Here is a 13,953-nt window from a genome sequence, read left to right as displayed (position 1 = left end):
AGACTCACTCATATTCCTTCTTACGTACTTCTTTCTATTTTCCGGCGCGTGTTCGTCTTTCTAACTTCAAAACAAACACAAAACAAAAGAAGGCAGGAGGGAAACATCGGATGACTAAGGGAACAGAAGGGGGAGGAGGCAGAAGAAGAGAAGGGGGAGTGGAGAGAAGAAAAAGGGAAAGGAAGAGCGTGAAAGAAAAGGGTGGCGAAGAAAATGGGAGAAGAGAAAGAGAAGGGAAATAATGTAGATGGAAAGAAAGAGAAGGAAAGAAAAAGGAAATGAATGGAAGGGAACGAACAGGAAAGGAAAAAGAAGGGTAGAGGAATCATTAGCCATTTTTTCAGCTCCACACATTTCTGAAGCAAACTCATTCATATACTTCTTCAGACGTACTTGTTTCTACTTCCCGGCGTGTCTTCCTCGTCTTTATAACTGCATAACAAATACAGTCCACTCAGAACATGGAACCAGTATCAGGATGGGGCACTGATTTCCGCTCGTCGTTACTGCCGGCGGCGAGGGAAGGAAGGCAGGCTTGAAAATTGGTTCTTATTCTTTACCTAATCATGAAGAACACACACACACACACACACACACACACACACACACACACACACACACACACACACACACACACACACACACACACACACACACACACACACACACACACACACACATGCAAAGTTTTCAAGTTTTCCCGTCCGTTGATTTTCTCTTTAGGGTTGGTTCAAGATATATGGAGGTAATGACTGTACTGGTTTTCCACGTGTATTTCGTATATGTTGATCTGCTCTATACGTGTCATAAACTTGTATTCTCTTTCGACTGTTTATAATAATTCTATAATATATTCTAATGATGGTTCTACTAATAACAAAACTAATACTAATGTTGATACTAATAATGCTGTTGCTACTACTACTACTATCACTACTGCTACTAATACTACTAGTACTTCTACTAATACTGCTACTACTACTACTACTACTACTACTACTACTGCTACTACTACTACTGCTACTACCACTACTACTACTACTACTACTACTACTTCTACTAACACTACCGGTACTACTACTACTACGTACTACTACTACTATACTACTATTACTACTACTACTACTACTGCTGCTGTTTCTGCTGCTGCTGCTGCTGCTGCTGCGCTGCTGATAATTCTTATGTAATGTGCTGTAATGTGCTGTGTGTGTGTGTGTGTGTGTGTGTGTGTGTGTGTGTGTGTGTGTGTGTGTGTGTGTGTGTGTGTATGTATGCGTGTGTCAGTTATGCATGCCCTACTCTCATCTTTTGTTGTATCCTAGATTTCTATAAAAAACAACAACAACGAATTCCATGCAAACGCTTTTATGTTTGCGTTAAAAGGGATTTATTTGTTTCAGCGGAAAAAGTTTGATTTTCTGAAACATTTTTTCATGATGTTTGTCACGGCCGCAGCTCTTCATATCGATAACATGGACCTCCGGCAGCGGGGCGCGAGGCTGACACTTTCAATGCTTTGTTTTTTCTGTGTTTCTCGTTTCACACAAGACTGCTTTGCAACAATCCATTGCTTTCTGTTTGTTTGTTTTGTTCAAAATATACACATGACTGACGCCTCCGTGGTTTATTGTTGAGCATGCCTAGCTACGAATCCGCGGGCCCGGGTCACCCAGCTGTTCATCCTTCCTTTCAGGCTGATCGATAAATGGGTACCTGGGAAACCTGGGGAAGGTAAACTGTGGTAACTCGGATGTCACACTGGCCATGTGGCCCAGGGGCATATTCCCAATCTCTCTACGGGTGTGTGGTCCCAGAGTGAAGACGCTTGGCGGTAACTTCGAGAATAACCACGGGGTGTTCTGGGAAATACTCTTATTATGATTCCCACTGCAAACTACCCTTATCAACTCTAACTGAATCTAACTTAACCTAACCGAACCTAACCTAACCTGCTCAAGAGTGGGCGCCACATACCCGTACAGAGAAGGGAAATAGGCGTCCCGGGGTAAGTGTTCCTCCCACCGCAGGCTTAAAGACCAATGCAAAGGAGATGAGCACCGAGGCCGCGCGCAGCTTCAGCGTATGCCCCCAGCTTTACCTTTACAACCTGCAACTACTGCTGACGTAAACTACTGCTGACGTAAACTACTGCTGACTTAAACTACTGCTGACTTAAACTACTGCTGGCTTAAACTACTGCTGACGTAAACTGCTGCTGACTTAAACTACTGCTGACGTAAACTACTGCTGACTTAAGCTACTGCTGACTTAAACTACTGCTGACGTGAACTACTGCTGACTTAAACTACTGCTGACTTAAACTACTGCTGACTTAAACTACTGCGGACGTAAACTACTGCTGACTTAAACTACTGCGGACGTAAACTACTGCTGACTGCGTTGTTGTTCTTCAAAATCTACGCATTGCAGACACCCGGAAACTTTACCTTTGCTGTGAGGTTTCCGTGCACCATCTTGACATAATATTAGACTAAATAGTGTCCCACAGTGTGGCCGTCAAGGCTGTGTTCCCGCGCACCATCCTGTCGTACCGTTCTGGCGGCCTCCGTGATGCGATTTAGAACGCTGTGGAAGTGACTAAGTAGGGTAATGGTAGACGTGAGGAAGGACAAGGAGGAGGAGGAGGAGGACGACGAAAGATAATTAAAAAAAAAGGATGATGGAATGATATAAATAAAGTAGTAGTAGTAGTAGTAGTAGTAGTAGTAGTAGTAGTAGTAGTAGTAGTAGTAGTAGTAGTAGTAAAAGTAGTAGTAGTAGTAATAGTAGTAGTAGTAGTAATAGTAGTAGTAGTAGTAGTAGTAGTAGTAGTAGTAGTAGTAGTAGTAGTAGTAGTAGTAGTTTAACGGTGCGCAAAATGCTGCTCTAGCTTAAGCTTCAAATCCCACCCGTTATATATACCCAATACAATGAATACACGGACCTGGTGATGCGAAGAGTGCCATTGGTCTGCCTCTCGGGGTGGATGGGTGGAAGAGGTAATCATCCAATGTATCCTCTATTGAAATACTGAGTCACTAAAGCACAGAAAATACTCTCACGCCATTCAAGTGTAAAAATAAGTAGCCAGTCATTGAGTAGTGAAATATCGAAGCACTGAAGACACAGAAATTAACTTGTAAGGATATCAAACGCAATACCAGTTATTATAGAGTGTAGGGAAGTAACGGGAGGAGCTTTGTGCGAAAATCAAACAAGAAATAGTTATCATGGAGTGTAAGGAAGGACTCGAAGGAGCTTGTGGGCGAAAATTAAATGTAGAAATAGTTATCATTGAGCGTACGGAAGGACACGAAGGAGCTTGTGGGCGAAAGTGAGAGTGGTAAACAAGTGTACCTGGGCGAGGGCAGACGCAGTGAGAACACAGGTGAGGATAGGTGTGTGTGTGTGTGTGTGTGTGTGTGTGTGTGTGTGTGTGTGTGTGTGTGTGTGTGTGTGTGTGTGTGTGTGTGTGTTGTCTGTTTGCATGCTTCTCTGCTTGATTGCTTGTTTCCGTCATTGCTTGTTTGCTTGCCTTTAGTTTAATTAGCATACGTTGTTACCACCACCACCACCACCACACTACCACCACCACCACCACCACCACCACCACTACCACCACCACCATCACCACCACTACCGTCTCCCCGCATTCACCACACCTCACCACCATCACAATCCCTTCCACTACCATCACCCAGGCAACCACTTCCTACTTTAGTTTTTACGGTATAGACAATAATAATAATAATAATAATAATAATAATAATAATAATAATAATAATAATAATAATAATAATAATAATAATAATAATAATAATAATAATAATAATAATAATAATAATAATAATAATAATAATAATAATAATAATAATAATAATAATAACAATAATGCTAAAAGAATAATAAACTTAAGCTAGAACATAGTCATTGCAGGGGCCTTTTCAAGTGTCTTCCTCTTTTTAAACTGTATAGAACGTAAATGTGTGATAGTTTGGTAAAGGCAGATGAACGACGAACTCAACATCATTTTTGGTTCATGGTCCAGAAGAAAGGTCAGACTACCACCAGGTCATAAAACTGCCCGTGTAAATGCCCGAAATTCCTACGAAAGCCTTACCATATTTGGGTGTGTAAGCCCCGAAGTGTTTGAGAATACGGTCATCAGAATAGGAAGGGCAGCCGCGTCCATGGAGGCCTACCCGAGATCACTGTCTAGGGTGGAGTCGGTGGGTGAGTGAAGCGACGCTCCTCCCGGCGTATGTTACCCTTTAGTTAGTTAGTATTACTTAGAACGGGGTAGATAGATTTATTGTGCAGTTGAAAAGTACCAGTTTGTCTTTTTTTCACCTATTACCCATCTTAGGAATAAAAAGGTAAGAAGCTGATGAGCAATTTTTTGGAACGAATGAGGAAAAATAATCTTGTGTCGCTGTCGCATTAATTGTGCCTTTGATAAGTACACATTCTAGTATTTCCAATCATCACCTGTATAAGGAAGAGTCTATAAGAAGCTGCAGAGGAAATTTTGGGAACAGAGGAGAAAAATAATCTTTTGTCGCTATCGCATTAAATGTGCCTTTGATAAGTACACATTCTAGTATTTCAAATCATCACCTGTATAAGGAAAAGTCTATAAGAAGCTGCAGAGGAAATTTTTGGAACAGAGGAGAAAAATAATCTTGCGTCTCTATGGGATTAGTTTTGCCTTTAAAACGTACACATATATTTGTATTTTCGGCTGACACGTATTTAAGGCTCCTGCACCGTGAATGTGACACTCCTGAAAATCCGATTAATCTCCTTTGTGGCTGAATGTGAGGTCTATATTCTCAAGCCTTTCGGGGCTTACACACCCACACTTGATAAGGATTTTGTAGGGGTTGTGTTAGTATTTCCACGGGTACGAGCCAAGTGGTAGATTGACGAGGCTTCTTCACCATAAGTATGAAAAACACTCATGAGAACCCGGTTAATCTCCTTTGCGGTCTTTGGAAGTAGTTGTTGTGTGAGGAAAGGGAAAGTCTAAGAAGCTGAAGAGGAAATTTTTGGAACAGAAGAGTGGAAACTTATCTTGCGTTACCATCGAGAAAAGAACATTCATCAGTCTCTTCAGCTATCACGTATTAAAGGAAAAGAATTGTTAATGAAGTGTTAGAAGCTGGAGAGGAGGATATTTTCGGAACAGAAGAAGGGAAATTAATCTTGTGTCACCATCGAGGAACATTTATATCGGCCGGAGAGAAATCGTTGGAAGTGAGCGAAAATGCGAGAAAAGAAAATAGATCATGGGTTTAAGTTTTGGATTGCTTGTCTTCTCGTTCCACACCGCTGCGACTTTTTCAACCAACTAACTAAGTGCACGGACTAGAGTTTCCCGCCGACTCAGAAATGATCTTAAGGGAATCGCCTGAAACGGTGGAGGAAATGAAACCTCGTGGTGACAGTAAGCTAAACCTGTCCTTCTAGACGCTTGTGTAGAGGAAGTTAAAAGATGAGGAGTAGATGGGTTAATAAAGAGAAGGTAAATAGACAGGTAGTTAGAGACGTAGATGAATAATTGGCTGAGTCGTAGGAGAAAACAGAGCCTCGTGGTGACCTTTTAGACGCTTGTGTCGAGGAAGTTAAGAAAAAAAAAGAGTAGACGGGATAAAAAAGAGAAGGTAAAAAGATGTAGATGGATATATAGAGGAAGAATCACCTGACACTTTAGGGAAAATATACTCGTGGTAACAGTGGGTGACAGAGGCGGACAGAAACTAGCCTGGAGGGGTTGAGAAAGAGAAGGTGAAAAGACAGGTAGTTAGATATGTAGAGGAATAATTGCTAAAACGGAGGAGAGAAAAGAGCTTCGTGGTGACCCGTAAGCTGAACACTGCCTTACGATATATGGACCTCAACTTCACACGAGCCTGGACTAGCGCACGTTCCCCGGCCGGTGAGGTAGTGCGAGAACCCCGCGGCCAGACAGAATATCCCATCGTGGTAATATGAACCAATAATTACCTCGGGCCGGGATACGCAGGCTTTCCACACAGGCAAATATAAGCCCCGAAAAAACGATCATGAGCAAATAATTACCAACCCATTTGTTTAACGTACGTTTTATTAAAATTTTTAGATCCCGATAATTATGAAATGTAATCGTCTCATGAACGCGCGCGGCCCAGCGGTGGTCAGCGGCGCGGCGACTGTACGTATTGTCTTGCCGGGGACTTTTCCTTGTTTGTCCGCCCCAACGGTGGTATCGGCCCGGCGACTATACGTATGGTCTTGCCGGGGACTTCCTTCTCTTTGTCCCTCCCAGCGGTGGTATCGGCGCGGCAACTATACGTATGGTCTTGACGGGGACTTCCTTCTCTTTGTCCCTCCCAGCGGTGGTATCGGCGCGGCAACTATACGTATGGTCTTGACGGGGACTTCCTTCTCTTTGTCCCTCCCACCGGAGGTATCCGCGCTCCAACTATACGTATGGTCTTGACGGGACTTCCTTCTTCTCCTCCCGGCGGTGTTATCGGGGCGGCGACTATACGTATGGTCTTGCCGGGGACTTCCTTCTCTTTGTCCCTCCCGGCGGTGGTATCGGGGCGGCGACTCTACGTATGGTCTTCCTGGGGACTTCCTTCTCTCTGTCCCTTCTACCGGCGCACGTGGTTAGCGGCGCGGCGACTAGTCTTGGCAGGGCCTAGACCAATAGATTCCTCTCTCATCACATTGTCACCCTCATCCTGTTGTCTCTGCGGCCTCGTATTCCTCCTCCCGTTCCGTTTCCACACACAAGACCGGGGACTCCCTAACGTAACCTGACCTCTTCAAGAACGGGCGCCACATACCCGTAAAGAGAAGGGAAATATGGTACCGGGGACGTCCTTCTCTTTATCAACATTACCGTACTTAGAACCTCGTATTTTTCAGTTTCTGGCCCAACAGTATATAAAAAAACATCGATACTTTAGAAGTTTAGGGTATTAACACAAACTCTTACTGGATATCGTTATTAGTGGGGCCACGATAGTTTTTGGCCCTGAAACTGATCAAAGCAATGTTCTGAGTGCGACACAAACCTAATGTTCAAGAATGGGCGCCACAAACCCGTAGAGAGAAGGGAATGTATGCTGCCGGGGCCGTCCTTCTCTGTCAACATTACCGTACTTTGAACCTTTTACTTTTCAGCTTCTGGTCCATACGTATATAAGAAAATCGGTACTTTACGGTAGTATTTACATTAACTCTTACTGGATATCGTTACTTGTGGGGCTAAGACATTTGTGGGGCCTGAAACTGATAAATGCAATGTTATGAGTGCGACAGTCTGGTAGCTCTGCTCTGTGTATGTGCGGCCCGCGGCGACTCCCTGGCTAGTACCTGTATCCAGCCCGTTCGTCCGTCCGTCCATCCCTCAGTTATCCTCAATTAAGCAAAGAGACGCCAGGCCCTGCTCCCCCGAGATGAAGATTGACTACAAGAGGGAAGGCTTTCTTTGGTGGCGTGCTATCGAATTTCTCTGATGTACTGTTATTGTTTTTCTCCTCTAAACGGCGGTCCATCTGAACAACTATGTGGGGGAGGGGGTTAGTGGTGTGTGTGTGTGTGTGTGTGTGTGTGTGTGTGTGTGTCCGGGTATATAGGATGGGATTATTTACATTTGCAAACAGTATATATTCATTCATTCGTTTCTTTTCCTTCTGTGATAAATAAAGCAGAATAACCCTTGACACTGGACTTACATGTGTTATTTATCCTTCCTAGAGTAAACAACCTACAGTAACTCCACAAGGCTGCAGTTTCTTGTCTATTACAATGTCACCTCTTTAGCCCACGCTCTCGTAAACACAGATTGCGAGACTACATTCTTTGCGTTGGCTCAGAGTCTTACAATTGGCGGTGACGTAAACTGGTAGCCACTCGATGACCCTTCAGAAAGCTCGGCGGATAAAGTCACGGGCTATCTATCAAGACACCTCACCAACCGAAATTGACCCTCTTCAAGCTACTCGTTCTGTACTCTTTGTTTGGGACAGCCCCGAAATGTTTAATACGGACCTTACATTCATCCACAAAGGAGATTAGTCGGGTTTTCATAAGTGTTTTCATATTCATTTTTTTTTTCTTTGCGGCCTATTGTGCCGGTAGGCTTCTTCCCGGTGGGGCCTGATGGTCGGCCCAAGGATTCTTTCCGGTGGGGCCTGATGGTCGGCCCAGCCCGTTCTGGCGCAGGCGAGTGTTTATAGTGGCGCCATCTTGCATTGGCTCATGCTGCCCTCCCGGAGCTCATCTTTGATCCTAGAATCTAGAGTCCGGGTTGATAGGTGGTCTTCTGGACCGCATGTGGGTAGTTTTAAGCCACTCGGCGGTGGCTGAAAAATCCCAGCTTGGTGGTACCGGGCGGGGATTGAACTCGCGTCCTCCTGAACGCGGCGCCGTCACTCTGTCGACTCAGCCACCGCAGAAGCCTCGTCAAACTATCACCAGGCTCATAAAACTACCCATGGAAACACCCAGTCCCTACGAAAGTCTTACTAAGTGTGTGTCTGTTTTTATGCCCTTGAGCTGCATCCATTGCTGTAGAAAAAAAAGTCAATCAAAAGCCATCGTGTTATTGTGAATCTGCGTTTAGAATATCAGTAGAAATATTTGCTTCCTGTGTCGACCTGCCGCAAACACTCCTTTCCATTCCATTGCTGTAGAAAAAAAAAGTGAATCAAGAGCTGAGTGTATTGTGAGTTCATGTTATTGGGAAGCTCCGTTTAGATAATCAGCAGAAATATTATTGTTAAGCTGAATTCAGACTGACAGCTGAAAAATTATTAAGCTGCATTCAGACTGTCAGCGGAAATATTATTGTTAAGCTGCATTTAAAGGATCATTGGAAATATTATTGTTAAGCTGTATTTAGACTGTCATCAGAAATATTATTGTTAAGCTGAATTTAGACTGTCATCAGAAATATTATTGTTAAGCTGTATTTAGACTGTCATCAGAAATATTATTGTTAAGCTGCATTTAAAGGATCATTTGAAATATTATTGTTAAGCTGAATATAGACTGTCATCAGAAATATTATTGTTAAGCTGTATTCAGACTGTCATCAGAAATATTATTGTTAAGCTGAATTTAGACTGTCATCAGAAACATTATTGTTAAGCTGAATTTAGACTGTCATCAGAAACATTATTGTTAAGCTAAATTTAGACTGTCATCAGAAACATTATTGTTAAGCTGAATTTAGACTGTCATCAGAAATATTATTGTTAAGCTGAATTTAGACTGTCATCAGAAATATTATTGTTAAGCTGAATTTAGACTGTCAGCGGAAATATTACTGTTAAGCTGAATTCAGACTGTCATCAGAAATATTATTGTTAAGCTGAATTTAGACTGTCATCAGAAATATTATTGTTAAGCTGAATTTAGACTGTCAGCGGAAATATTATTGTTAAGCTGTATTCAGACTGTCATCAGAAATATTATTGTTAAGCTGAATTTAGACTGTCAGCGGAAATATTACTGTTAAGCTGAATTTAGACTGTCAGCGGAAATATTACTGTTAAGCTGAATTCAGACTGTCAGCAGAAATATTATTGTTAAGCTGAATTTAGACTGTCAGCGGAAATATTACTGTTAAGCTGAATTCAGACTGTCAGCAGAAATATTATTGTTAAGCTGCGTTCAGACTGTCAGCGGAAATATTATTGTTAAGCTGCGTTCAGACTGTCAGCGGAAGTATTACTGGTTAGATTCTAGGATTTAGACTGCCAGCGAAAATATTATTGTTGGGCGGCATTCAGAATATCAGCGGAAATATTTACATCCTGTGTCGACTTATCCAAACACCGCTCTCCCCGCACCACGAGTCATCCGGAGCCCTGCACACACGAGCACATTCCCGGAAGAAAAACTAATGCCTAAAACAAGACCGTTGACGGAAGAGTTCCCCAAATGATGAGGGGCTTGGAGCGTGTTGCCTCCTGCCCGGCTGTAAAATGCTATTGTTGAACCTCGCGGAAACCTTCTTATCTGACTTTTTTACATTCGCTGCGCAGTTTTATTTTACATTTGTACCCTCCGTTGTTCCTCGCCATTCTTTTTGCCTTCATTGGGTACGTCCTGGAGTGTTGAATCAGGTACGGCAGAGGGTGTCAGGCAAGCAATGGTGTGTGTGTGTGTGTGTGTGTGTGTGTGTGTGTGTGTGTGTGTGTGTGAAAGAGAGAGAGAGAGAGAGAGAGAGAGAGAGGGTTGCGTGTGTGTGTGTGTGTGTGTGTGTGTGTGTGTGTGTGTGTGTGTGTGTGTGTGTGTGTGTGTGTGTGTGTTATAAAGCTTAACTGGCATGCAGTATTTTTTCCATTACTATTATTTTCTATTATTTTTTTTTTTCTGTTTTCCTTCATCACAGTGTCCCGTCACACTTTTACCGAGAATAAATAAATAAATGAATAAAACGTCACAGTTACACGCATGAAGTGATTTGTTGCCAATTGCCCATCAAACGTTTTTCTTTTTTCTTCTTCTTTTCTGTCGTTAAATTTTCTGATGTTATTGCATAGACCCCCACCTCACCCCCTCCCTTTCCTCCTCCTCCTCCTCCTCCTCCTCCTACCCTCTTCCTTCTTTCCTTCCCTTCCCTTCCCTTCCTTCTCTCTTTTTTCTCAGGAAGGAGAGGAAGTGAAGGAATGAAGAGAGAGGAAGAGGAGGAGTAGGAGTATACGAGGAGAGAAAGAAGAAGAAAAAGAAGGAGGGAAGGAGGAGCAGGAGCAGGAGGAGGAGGAGGAGGAGGAGGAGGAGGAGGTAGGCTTTCTCAGTGGGGCCTGGTAGTTGACCCCAGCCCGTTATGGCACAGTCAAGTGTTTATAGTGACTCATGCTGGGCCCCCCTAGAGTCCAGCCTTAGAGGTGGTCTTCAGGAGAGCATGTGGGTAGTCTTAGGCCACTCGGCGGTGACTGAAAAATTGCCAGCCTGTTCGTAGCGGCGGGCGGGACGCAAACCTGTGTCCTCCTGAACGTCGCGCCCGCCCGCCCGCCCGTTTGAACCAGTATAAACAACTCGCTCTGGGCACCTGCCGATCAAAATACTCGTTGGTGCACCTTATCCCTATTAACCTACATGCATTCTATCACCTTCTTATGCGCGTTATGGCTTCACTTTACCTGTCTTGTATGTGCGTGTGTGTGTGTGTGTGTGTGTGTGTGTGTGTGTGTGTCGAGGCTATCATTTGCTCCCAGGTATCTTCTCTCCGCTAGAAACAACACGCTTCGGGGACCTGCCAATCAAAATATTCGTTCCTACACCTTATCCCTATTAACCTACAAGCCTTCCCTCATCCTTCTTATGCACGTAATGGCTTCACCTCATCTTCCTTCGTCGCAAATCGCCGCGCCATCAAGGAGTAATGCTCGTCTCTTTCTCCGGGGTAATCACATGCATCACGCTCTGCAGGGGATGACACATATTGTACAATTAGAGTAAATACAGGCCGCAGGAGCGTGCCCGGGAACACGGAGGGGACACGAGGAACATAAGAGAACTTGCCGGAGTCGTGGGTCGCGTGAGGTGGCCTGGCTTGAGGTCCATCTGTCGCAATGTGTGTGTAAGGCTTGCTAGGCTTAAAAAAGGGATAGAATGGAAGGTGTAAGAAGAATAGGGAGAGAGGAAAGGAGGAGGAGGAGAGGAGGAAGAAAAGAGGAAGACAGGGAAGAAGGAGGAGAGTATGAAAAGAGTGGAAGTACGTGGTAGAAAAAGGAGGAGAGGAGGAAAACAATGGAAGGAGTAAGGAAAAGAGGAACATAAGGAAGGAGGAGGAGGAGGAGAGGAGGAAGAAAAGAGGAAGACAGGGAAGAGAGAGGAGAGTATGAAAAGAGTGGAAGTAAGTAGTAGGAAAAGGAGGAGAGGAGGAAAACAATGGGAGGAGTAAGGAAAAGAGGAACATAAGGAAGGAGGAGGAGGAGGAGAAAAAGAGTAAATAAAGTAACAAGAGGAGGAAGACAGGGAAGGAGGAGAAGACTGGAAAACGAAACAGAAAGACAAAGATGAGGAAAATGGAGGAGAGGAGGAGGAAAGAATGGAAAGAGTAACAAAGAGAGGAAGAGAAGGAAGGACGAGGAGAAAAGGAGGAAAAAGAGTGGAAGAAGCAACAAGAAGAGGAAGAAGGAGGAGGAGGAGGAGGAGGAGTCCTTAGGAGAGAGAGGACATTCAGCGGAGGAAATAGAGTAGCAAGGGATACGGATTTTTAGTGTAGTTAGAAGTATGGTAAGCAAAAAGGAGAAGCTAAAGAAAGAGCTGATAATTAATCTGTCCAGTGTATTTAATATATCTATCAATAGATTCATCTGTCTATATCTATCTATTTGTCTGTCTATCGGTCTACCTATATAAAGCGTTGATTGACGAAAAACTCGTATCTAATTGGTGCTCGTCATCAGATATTCTATTTCCGGCTCATGTGAAGGCCCTTTGAGCACTGAGCCGTAAGCGTCCATTAGTGGCAGAGGATTTGTGAGTCTCTTCGTCCACAACGTTCGCCGCAAGTCAACCACTGGGACACACCACACAGCGAGGCGGCAAATAACTTGTTGGGGCTTGTCGATGTACTTCTTTGCAGACAGACAGACACAGACTGATAGACAGACAGATAGACAGACAGACAGACAGACAGACACACAGACAGATAGACAGACAGATAGACAGACACAGACAGACAGACAGACACACAAACAGAGAGACTGACAGACAGACAGACAGACAGACAGACAGAACAGACAGATAAACACATCAAACCAGACAAAGAGATGTACAAAGAAAAACTATTTGAGCGATTAACAGAACTACTACTACTACTACTACTACTACTACTACTACTACTACTACTACTACTACTATTTACTACTACTACTACTACTACTACTACTACTACTACTACTACTACTACTACTACTACTACTACTACTACTACTACTACTACTACTACTACTACTACTACTACTACTACTACTACTACTACTACTACTACTACTACTACTACTACTACTACTAGAACTACTACTAGTACTACTATTACTACTACTACTATTACTACTACTACTACTACTGCTACCACTACTACTACTACTACTACTGTCATTTTTACAATTCCTTATTCTTTACGTATTATTTTCCTTATTAATATTTTTCTTGTTCTTGTTGTTCTTTCTTCTTCTTCTTCTTCTTCTTCTTCTTCTTCTTCTTCTTCTTCTTCTTCTTCTTCTTCTTCTTCTTCCTCACTTTTTTCTAACACTAATACCACCACCATCAATATTACCACACCCTCCTCGACATCATCTCAACCTCCTCCTCCTCCTCCTCCTCCTCCTCTGCAAACAAAGTGGTTGGCTTCATCGGACGAGTCTTTAACAATAAATCGGAAACAGTAATATTAAAGCTGTATAATTCGCTGGTTTGACCTCATCTAGAGTACTGTGTACAGTTCTGGTCTCCCTATTACAGAAAAGACATAGAAAAGTTAGAACGAGTTCAACGGAGAATAACAAAGATGATTCCTAGGTTGATTAATTAATCTTATGAAAAAAGGCTTAAAGAAGTAAATTTATTCAGCCTATCAAAACGAAGAATGCGAGGCGATCTAATAGAAGTGTTTAAAATGTTTAAAGGATTCAGTGATATTAATGCGGGAGATTACTTTACAATTGATCGATCAAACAGAACAAGAAGAAATCACAATTTAAAGATAAGTGGTAAAAGATTCTCGTCGCACGAAGCTAAACACTTCTTCAATCGAGTTGTTAATGTTTGGAACTCTCTACCCTGTAATCTCGTTGATAGTACAACAGTTACGGCCTTCAAGAATAGATTAGACAAGTGTTTTGAATCCAACCAGCAACTAAGATATTACTCATTGTCGTAATAACGTTAAGTTCTTTCGAAAACTGGTGTCCTTGTCCGCTTTCATCGCCCGGTTAGTGG

Source organism: Eriocheir sinensis, chromosome 4 (genome assembly GCF_024679095.1).
Source record: "Eriocheir sinensis breed Jianghai 21 chromosome 4, ASM2467909v1, whole genome shotgun sequence".
Lineage (NCBI taxonomy): Eukaryota > Metazoa > Arthropoda > Malacostraca > Decapoda > Varunidae > Eriocheir > Eriocheir sinensis.
The sequence above is the reverse complement of the archived record's forward strand: the minus strand, read 5'-3'. Positions refer to the sequence as shown.